This window comes from Cydia pomonella, unplaced genomic scaffold (assembly GCF_033807575.1).
Source record: "Cydia pomonella isolate Wapato2018A unplaced genomic scaffold, ilCydPomo1 PGA_scaffold_143, whole genome shotgun sequence".
Taxonomy (NCBI): Eukaryota; Metazoa; Arthropoda; class Insecta; order Lepidoptera; family Tortricidae; genus Cydia; species Cydia pomonella.
In genome coordinates, this window is record NW_026907786.1 from 214,988 (window position 1) to 224,864 (window position 9,877).

Below are 9,877 nucleotides of genomic sequence, written 5' to 3' on the forward strand. Positions count from 1 at the left end.
ATGTTGCACCCTTTATGGTTCACGTCCAACTCAAACAGACTGACGCAAGCTCATCTCTGCACCCGGTATCTTTTGGGAAATTCCTCGTCAAAAAGGCCTTCAGAAACATTATTAACGGAAGTGTTAAGCGCATTGGCAGAACTCGCATAGCAATGTCATTCTCAAATTATTTAGATGCAAATTTATTTGTAACTGACCCATGTCTCGAGTTAGAGAATCTTACTGCATACATACCGTCTTTTTCTGTGACCCGTATGGGTTTGGTTCGCGGCATTCCTGCACAGTGGTCGGATGAAGAAATTTTGTCAAACATTTCCGTGCCCATTGGGTGCGGAAATGTTCTTAAAGTGCGGCGCTTAAACCATAGAGTTACGGTTAATGGTTCTGTTTCGTGGCAACCCTCTGAAACAGTTGTTTTAACTTTTGATGGCCAAGTCTTACCAAAACGGGTATTTTCGTGCTACAACTCACTGACTGTTGAATTGTATATTTTCCCCACAATTCAGTGTTATAATTGCACTAAATTCGGACACACCAAAACTAATTGCAGATCAAAACCAAAGTGTTTTAAGTGTGGTCAAATGCACTCCGGTCATACCTGTTCAGTGGAGGAAGAAGATGCCATTTGCTGCTTATGCAATGGTTTTCATTTCGCCACGAACAGGGCTTGCCCGGAGCATAAGAGACAGAAGGATATTAAAATAACTATGGCCAATAATTGTATTTCCTACGGTGAAGCTGTCAAACTACATCCTGCAGTTTCTAAATCATTCGCCGATGTCCTTCTGACACAACCACAACCACAGTTACAGTCCCAGCCAAATTTACATCACAGAGTCCATAATTCAGCCCCGAGCACAACCATGCAGTCCCATAGTTACAAAAAAACAACTTTTTTGAAGCCACGTCCAGTAAGAAAGACCATGACAGGGTATGATGTAGCAGCTCATAATGCACTAGTTAATGAGTATACCATTCCATCTCCTCCAAATGGCTGTGCACTACAGCAAGATTCTCGCAAAGAGAATACATCAGTAGCTGACGAAATTCAAGCCCTAATTAATCATTTATCTCAGCCCAATGTAAAACTACCGTCCCACGTTGCCCCCATGCTTGATGTACTTGTTACAACTATTAAAAATAATGGCCACAATTATTCAGTGGAATTGCAGAAGCATAATAAATAAAAAGCAAGATCTAATACATTTATTAAACAAATTTCAACCTTTTGTTTTTGCCCTCTCTGAGACATGGCTAAAGCCTGGAGCTCTTCTTAGAGCTACTGGATATTCATGTCTCAGAGAGGACCGTCCTGGCGGATGGGGCGGTGTAGCTCTACTCGTCAGGAATTCCATTTCATTTTCACCTTATAATCTTCCATCCCATAGCGATGATTTTTCAATTGTTGCTGCCATTGTAAATAACATCTGTATCATTTCTGTATATATACCTCATCCATCATCATCCATTTTTGATGAGCTTGAACAAATAATTTCTTCTCTCCCTAGGCCCGTGTTAATTTTAGGAGACTTTAACTCGCATCACCAGTTTTGGGGTAGTTCATCATCTAATTATAATGGAGATCGTCTCATACATATCTTAGACGAACACAACCTTTGTGTTTTAAACACTGGCTCTCCAACCCGCCGAACAGCGCCAACAGAGTCAATTAGCGCTATTGATTTATCTATTTGTTCGGTCGATCTTGCATCCTCTCTCTCTTGGCATACCTTAGATTCAACATATGGGAGTGATCACTACCCTATTATTATTACATTTCCAACTTCCATTCCTCCATCTCCAAAACCTAGCCCTAGGCTTAAGTATAATTTAAGTAATGTTGATTGGAAACTTTTCAAAAGCCGCGTAGAGGAGAAATTGTTGTGTTTGCCCACTATAGATGCTAGTAATGTAGTTAGCTGCTCAGTTGCCTTAGCCCAGACGATTACCGAAGCAGCTGATGAAATTTTCCCTGTAAAAAACAGTGTATCAGGTAAAATACCTTCTCCTCCTTGGTGGGATGATGATTGTTCTCAAGCAATCAGAAACCGCAAGGAGGCAGAGACAAGTTATCGTCATTCGATGACAAATGAAAATTTCGAGATATATATACAAGTTGCTCGTGAGACTAAAAAATTACTGCGCAAAAAAAAAGTTCGAAGGCTGGAGACGATTTTGTTCATCTCTTAGTCCTAACGTGAAACCATCCATAGTATGGAATAATATTAAAAGATTCAGACATGCTTTCAATGAGCCATCTAGACAGACACTTCCTCCTAACCTTGCTAATCAGTTCATGGACAAATTAGCACCAGCATCAGTCCCCGAAGAACATGTTTTCCACCCTGCTGCCTTTTCATTTGACTCTTCCTATTATACTGTATTTAATGGGCCTTTTAAAATAGAAGAGTTAAAAGGTATACTAAGTAGTTTAAGAGATACTTCACCTGGGGATGATGGAGTCCCATATTCCTTTTTAGCAAATGCTAGTGATGGTATTCTCTCTTATTATCTGAATATAATAAATTTTGTCATCCAATCTGGTACAGTCCCGGATTCTTGGAGATCTCAAATAGTTATTCCTATATTAAAACCCAACAAACAAGCAACAGATGTTTCTTCTTATCGTCCAATTGCCCTTTCTTCAGTATTTGTTAAAGTAGCAGAACATTTGATTAAAAACAGATTAGAATATTTTGTAGAAAAAAACCAATTACTTTCTCATAGTCAGTTTGGATTCCGAAAAGGTAGATCTACCTATGATAGTTTGGGTATATTAGTTGCAGAAATTAGATTAGCATTTTCTAGAAATGAGTCTGTAGTAGCTGCTTTTCTTGATATAAGTGCCGCTTATGATAATGTTTTAGTCTCAGTATTACAAGCAAAACTTCATAGATTAGCTGTACCAATAATGTTAAGCAATTTCATAATAAATCTTTTATCAGAAAGGTCCATTAGCCTTCTTATAGATGACAACAATAGGATTTCCCGTTTAGTTTGGAGAGGTCTTCCACAAGGTTCCGTATTAAGTCCATTGCTATATAATATCTACACATCCGATTTAGAGTCATCCTTAAATGGCACTGTCAGAATTTTGCAATATGCTGATGATTTATTATTATATTCACCAAACCTTTCTATTGAACAGGCCAGTAGATCCATTACTTGTTCTTTGGGTTTATTGAAGTTATGGTTAGATTCAAATGGTCTGGAACTCTCAGTTCCTAAAAGTGTTGTAGTTTTGTTTACTAGAAAACTGTTTCCTCCTCCAATCAATGTGCAATTTAATAACTGCTCCATTCCCATTAAAGATAAAACCAAGTTCCTAGGTGTTATTTTAGATAATAAATTAACAGGTCTTCCACATTGTGATTACATAGTTTCTAAATGTGAAAAAAATATTAATATCCTTAGGTGTGTTTCAGGAGTTTGGTGGGGTTCGCATCCTCTTTGCATAAAATTAATGTATAATGCCTTGATAAGAAGTATTCTAGATTATGGAACATTTTTGTTAGAGCCAGGATTTGTAGCAGGCTTCCAAAAATTAGATCGTATTCAATCAAAAGCCCTGAGAATGATATGCGGTGCCATGAATTCAAGCCCTATCAATGCTATGCAAGTTGAGTGTGCTGAGCCTCCACTCCATTTACGACGCCAATATCTTTGTGATAGGTTTATTTTCCGCTGCTCCCAATTTTCTAATCATCAACTCTGGGTTATCTTGTCTAACCTCCTGCTTCAAATAACTACTTCTAACTACTGGAAGCACAAGAGTCCTCCATGTTTGATTAAAAGTTTTCAAAAACTTAAATCTATTTCAGCTCCCACTGTTAGCTCTTCAACACTTCCCATTTTCCAGTATGAATATGAATCTGTAATACTTGATCCTTCAGTTCTCCTTAATATCGGCATTTCTAAGAATGATGTTGAACAAAATCAACAATTCCTGGGATTCATTGGAACAGATGGCCTAGCTGCTGATCATATATACACAGATGCTTCTAAGATGTCTGACAATGGGTGTGTTGGCATTGGTGTACTTCACACCCAGTCTAATATTTACCAAAAAATTAAGTTGCCTCCAGAGTCCTCTGTGTACAGTGGCGAGTGCTTTGGAATTCTGAAAGCAATAGAATTCATCATTATAATGCATCTTAAAAAAACTATTATTTTCTCAGATTCTCTAAGTTCACTTCAGGCAATAGCTAAATTTCCTTTCAAATCTAAATCTAATAACCCAATTATTTATCAAATCCGTAGCCAACTGTTAAAATGTCGTCTTAAAGGGTATTCGGTTTCCATTGCCTGGATCCCTGGACACAGAGGGATTAAAGGCAATGAAAGGGTGGATGACTTAGCTCGAGATGCCATTAGTTCTGGGGACATGTTTCCGTTTAGGAATGTTGCTGAAGACCTGTTGGCACTGCCTAAATTATATCTAAGAATGGAATGGACAAAATTATGGGCATCTGGTGCGGGTGCCGCTGCGTTACATTATCGTAGCATACAAACAACAATTCCTGCCAAACCTTGGTTTGCTAAAATCTCTTTGCCAAAGCCTGCAACTAGTATGTTGATTCGTATGAGATTGGGCCATGTATGTACACCGGAACACCTGAAACTACAAAATCGTGTGGCCAGTTCTGCATGTATTTGTGGAACTGATCCCGCTGATCTTAATCATATCTTTTTTTCTGGTAATTTTTTTTTTTTTTTTTTTTTTATGGCATCGCGCTCCTGGCGCATTCAGCCAAACGAGTAAAACGGGGAAACGGAATTAAAGGATTACATTATAACGGATATGTCGGAATTTGGACAAGGATCAGGGAATGGTAATATATTATAATAAATTATAATTTTATATTATGACGTGAAAGGAATGAATACAATGATTTAAATATATATGGAGAAGAATTATTAATATACAGGAGTGTTCTAATAGATGTGGGAAACGGAACTTTTAAATCTGACAGCTGTCTTAATAATATAGAACGGTCATATAGGTTACAATTACCTGAAAAGAATATATGATTAAGATCAGCGGGATCAGCTCCACAAATACATGCGGAACTGGCCACGCGATTTTGTAGTTTCAGGTGTTCCGGTGTACATACGTGACCCAATCTCATTCGAATTAACATACTGGTTGCAGGCTTTGGCAAAGAGATTTTAGCAAACCAAGGTTTGGCAGGAATTGATCTTTGTATGCTCCGATAATGTAACGCAGCGGCACCCGCACCAGATGCCCATAATTTTGTCCATTCCTTTCTTAGGTATATTTTAGGCAGTGCCAACAGGTCTTCCGCAACATTCTTAAATGGAAACATGTCTCCAGAACTAATGGCATCTCGAGCTAAGTCATCCACCCTTTCATTACCTTTAATCCCTCTGTGTCCAGGGATCCAGGCAATGGAAACCGAGTAACCTTTAAGATGACATTTTTGCAGTAGACTACGGATTTGATAAATAATTGGGTTATTAGATTTAGATTTGAAAGGAAATTTAGATATTGATTGAAGAGAACTTAAAGAGTCTGAAAAAATGACTGTTTTTTTAAGATGCATTATGATGATAAACTCTAATGCTTTAAGGATTCCAAAGCACTCACCACTATACACAGAGGATTCTGGAGGCAATTTTATCTTTTGGTAAATATTAGATTGAATGTGAAGCACACCAATACCGACACAACCATTGGTGGACATCTTAGAAGCATCTGTATACATATGGTTAGCACCCTGACAATCAGTATCAATAAAACTCAGAAATTGTTGATTTTGATCTATATCATTCTTTGATATACCTATATCCAGGAGAACTGGTGGAACTAGTATAAGAGACTCATATTCATGCTGAAAAATGGGAAGTGATGAAGAGCTAACAGTGGGAGCTGAAATAGATTTAAGTTTTTGAAAACTTTTGATTAAGCAAGGAGGGCTCTTGTGTTTCCAATAGTTGGATGTACTTATTTGAAGTAGAAGGTTAGACAAGATAATCCAGAGTTGGTGATTAGAGAATTGGGAGCAACGGAAAATAAATCTATCACAAAGATATTGGCGTCGTAAATGGAGCGGAGGCTCACAACACTCAACTTGCATAGCATTGATAGGGCTTGATTTCATGGCACCACAAATTATTCTCAAGGCTTTAGATTGAATATGATCTAGTTTTTGGAAGCCAACGACATATCCAGGCTCTAACAAAAATGTCCCATAATCTAAAATGCTTCTTATTAAGGCATTGTACATTAGTTTCATACAAAAAGGATGGGAACCCCACCAAACTCCAGAAACACACCTAAGGATATTAATATTTTTTTCACATTTAGAAACTATGTACTCACAATGTGGGAGGCCTGTTAATTTACTATCTAAAATTACACCAAGGAATTTAGTTTTATCTTTTACTGAAATGGAGTAGTTATCAAATTGCACTTTGATTGGAGGAGGAAATAGTTTTCTAGTAAATAAAACTACAACACTTTTAGGAACAGAAAGTTCTAAACCATTAGAATCTAACCATGACCTCAAGAAACATAAGGAACAAGTGACTGATCTACTAGCCTGTTCAGGAGAAAGATTTGATGAATAAAGTAATAAATCATCGGCATACTGTAAGACCCTAACAGTACCATTTAGAGATGACTCTAAATCAGATGTATAGATATTGTATAATAATGGACTTAATACAGACCCTTGTGGTAGTCCTCTCCACACTAAACGAGAAATTCTATTGTTGTCATTTATAAGACTGATGGACCGTTCAGATAAAAGGTTTATTACAAAATGACTTAACATTTGTGGAATGCCTAACTTGAAAAGCTTTTCCTGTAACACTGAAACTAATACATTATCATAAGCAGCACTTATATCCAGAAAAGCAGCTACTACTGACTCATTTTTAGAAAATGCCAGTCGTATATCTGCAATTAATATTGACAAACTATCATAAGTAGATCTACCTTTTCGGAATCCAAACTGACTATGAGATAATAAATGGTTCTTTTCAACAAAAAATTCTAGCCTGTTTTTAATTAAGTGTTCAGCTACTTTTGCAAATACTGAGGAAAGGGCAATAGGGCGATAGGAAGAAACATCTGATGCTGGTTTATTGGGTTTTAAAATAGGAATAACTATCTGGGATCTCCATGAATCTGGGACTATACCGGACTGGATAACCGAATTTATTATGCTCAGATAATAAGTAAGTATGCCATCACTGGCATTTACTAAAAATGAGTAAGGCACACCATCTTCACCAGGAGCACTATCTTTTAAATTGCTTAAAACACCTTTTAGTTCCTCCATTTTAAAAGGGCAATTAAAAGTGGAGTCTAAGGAAGGATCATATAAGAAGGTTGCAGGTTGGAACACAAACTCTTCAGGAACAGATGAAGGTGCTAGTCTGTCTATAAATTGTTGTGCAAGATTAGGAGGCAGTGTACGCCTTGAGGGTTCATTGAATGCATGTCTGAACCTTTTGATGTTGTTCCAAACTATGGAAGGTTTTACATTAGGATTGAGAGACGCACAGAATCGTCTCCAACCTTCATATTTCTTCCTACGTAACAATTTTTTAGTATCACGTGCGACCTGCATGTAAGACTCAAAGTTTTCAGTAGTCATAAAATGACGATAAAGTTTTTCAGCCTCCTTTCGTTGTTTAATGGCTTGGGAACAATCCTGATCCCACCAAGGAGGAGAGGGGATTTTATTAATTACAGTATTTTTTACAGGAAATACATCATCAGCTGCTTCTGTGATCACCCGGGCCAAAGCAACCGAGCAACCAACTACGTCAGTATCATCTAAACTAGGCAAAAACAATAATTTCTTCTCTACACAGCATTTAAAGTTTTTCCAGTCAGCATTACATAGATTGTATTTAAGCCTAGGGCTAGGTTTCGGAGATGGTCGTGTAGATGAAGGAAATGAGACTATAATTGGAAAATGATCACTACCAAATGTAGAATCTAGAGTTTGCCAGGTGAAAGAAGATGCCAGTTCAGCAGAGCAAATGGATAGATCAACAGCGCTGGGTGATTCTGTAGGCGCTGTACGGCGAGTTGGAGAGCCAGTATTCAGGACACAAAGATTGTGATCATCTAAGATTTTTAAAACACGATGTCCATTATAGTTGGATACTGAACTGCCCCAAAACTGATGGTGTGAATTGAAATCTCCTAGAATCAACAAGGGCCTAGGTAGAGAGGAAATTATTTGTTCTAATTCATTAAAAATAGAAGATGATTGATGAGGAATATATACAGAGAGGATGCAGATGTTATTTACAATGGCAGCAATAATTGAAAAATCATCACTATGAGATGGGAGATGAAGAGATGAAAATGATTCAGAATTCCTGACGAGTAAAGCTACTCCACCCCACCCGTCAGGACGGTCCTCTCTGAGGCATGAATAGCCAGTAGCTCTTAGAAGAGCTCCAGGCTTGAGCCATGTCTCAGATAGGGCAAAAACACAAGGTTTAAATTTATTTAGTAAATGAATGAAATCATGTTTTTTATTGATTATGCTTCTGCAATTCCATTGTATTATATTGTCCATTGTTTTTAATTGCAAATGTAAGAGAGTCAATCATAGGGGCAACGTGGGACGGTAAAGTAAGGTTTGGCTTGGACAAAAGAGTTCTTAAGGCCTCAATAGACTCAGCGATTACTAGTCGTTCTTCCTTTTCTGTTTTCTGACGTAGAGCACAACCATTTGCAGGAGAAGGGATGGAGTATTCACTTATTATGGCCCGATGTGCAGCCACATCATAGCCATGGGTAGTCTTTTTAACAGAAGGACGAGGTTTCAACAAAATAGTTTTTCTGCTGCTATGGCTAGGAGGGCGCATATTCGAACTAGGGTTTGTAACTGAATTTTGAGCACTATTATGTGGTAAATTTGATTGTATATGTGGTTGTGACTTAACCATATCAGCAAACGATTTCGATATAGCTGGGTGCAGTTTAACGGCTTCTCCATAGGAGATGCAGTTATTTGCCATACTGACTTTAATTTCTTTTTGCCTTACATGTTCTGGGCATGACCTGTTTGTGGCAAAGTGAAAGCCATTGCATAAACAGCAAATGGCATCCTCCTCCTCCACTGCACAGGTATTTCCAGGATGCATTTCCCCGCACTTGAAACATTTAGGCTTCGAACGACAGTTATTTTTGGTATGTCCAAATTTACAGCATAAAAAGCATTGAATGGTAGGAAAAATGTACAATTCAACGGCAAGAGAGTTGTAGCATGAAAAGACTCGTTTCGGTAATACTTGACCGTCAAATGTCAATACAACTGTCTCTGAGGGTTGCCAGGTAACAGAACCGTTAACCACAACTCTGTGGTTCAAACGTCGTACTTTTAATACTTTTCCACACCCCATGGGCACGGAAATGTTGGAAACTATTTCCTCCTCCGACCACTGTGCTGGAATACCTCGAACCAAGCCCATACGGGTCACAGAAAACGACGGAATGTATGCGGTAAGATTTTCTGATTCAAGACACGTATCAGTAACAAATAAGTTTGCGTCAACGTAATTTGAAAACGACATCGCTATACGTGTCCTACCAATGCGCTTAACACTTCCATTTATAATGTTTCTGAAGCCTTTTTTTAGTAAAAATTTCCCAAAGGACACCGGGTGCAGAGATGATTTTGCATCTGTTTGTTTCATTTGTACGTGCACCGTGAAGGGAGCAACATCGGAAGATGAAAATAAATTCCTGCCAACCTTGGTATTAGAAGAGTCATTTTTTGTATTTAAGTTATCCGAAGAGTTTTTGGTAACCTGAATGTTAGAGTTTGAAGGAGCTTGGGTTTCTTGTATGATGTTCTGACAATCGCACGAATAGTCCCCGCCATTA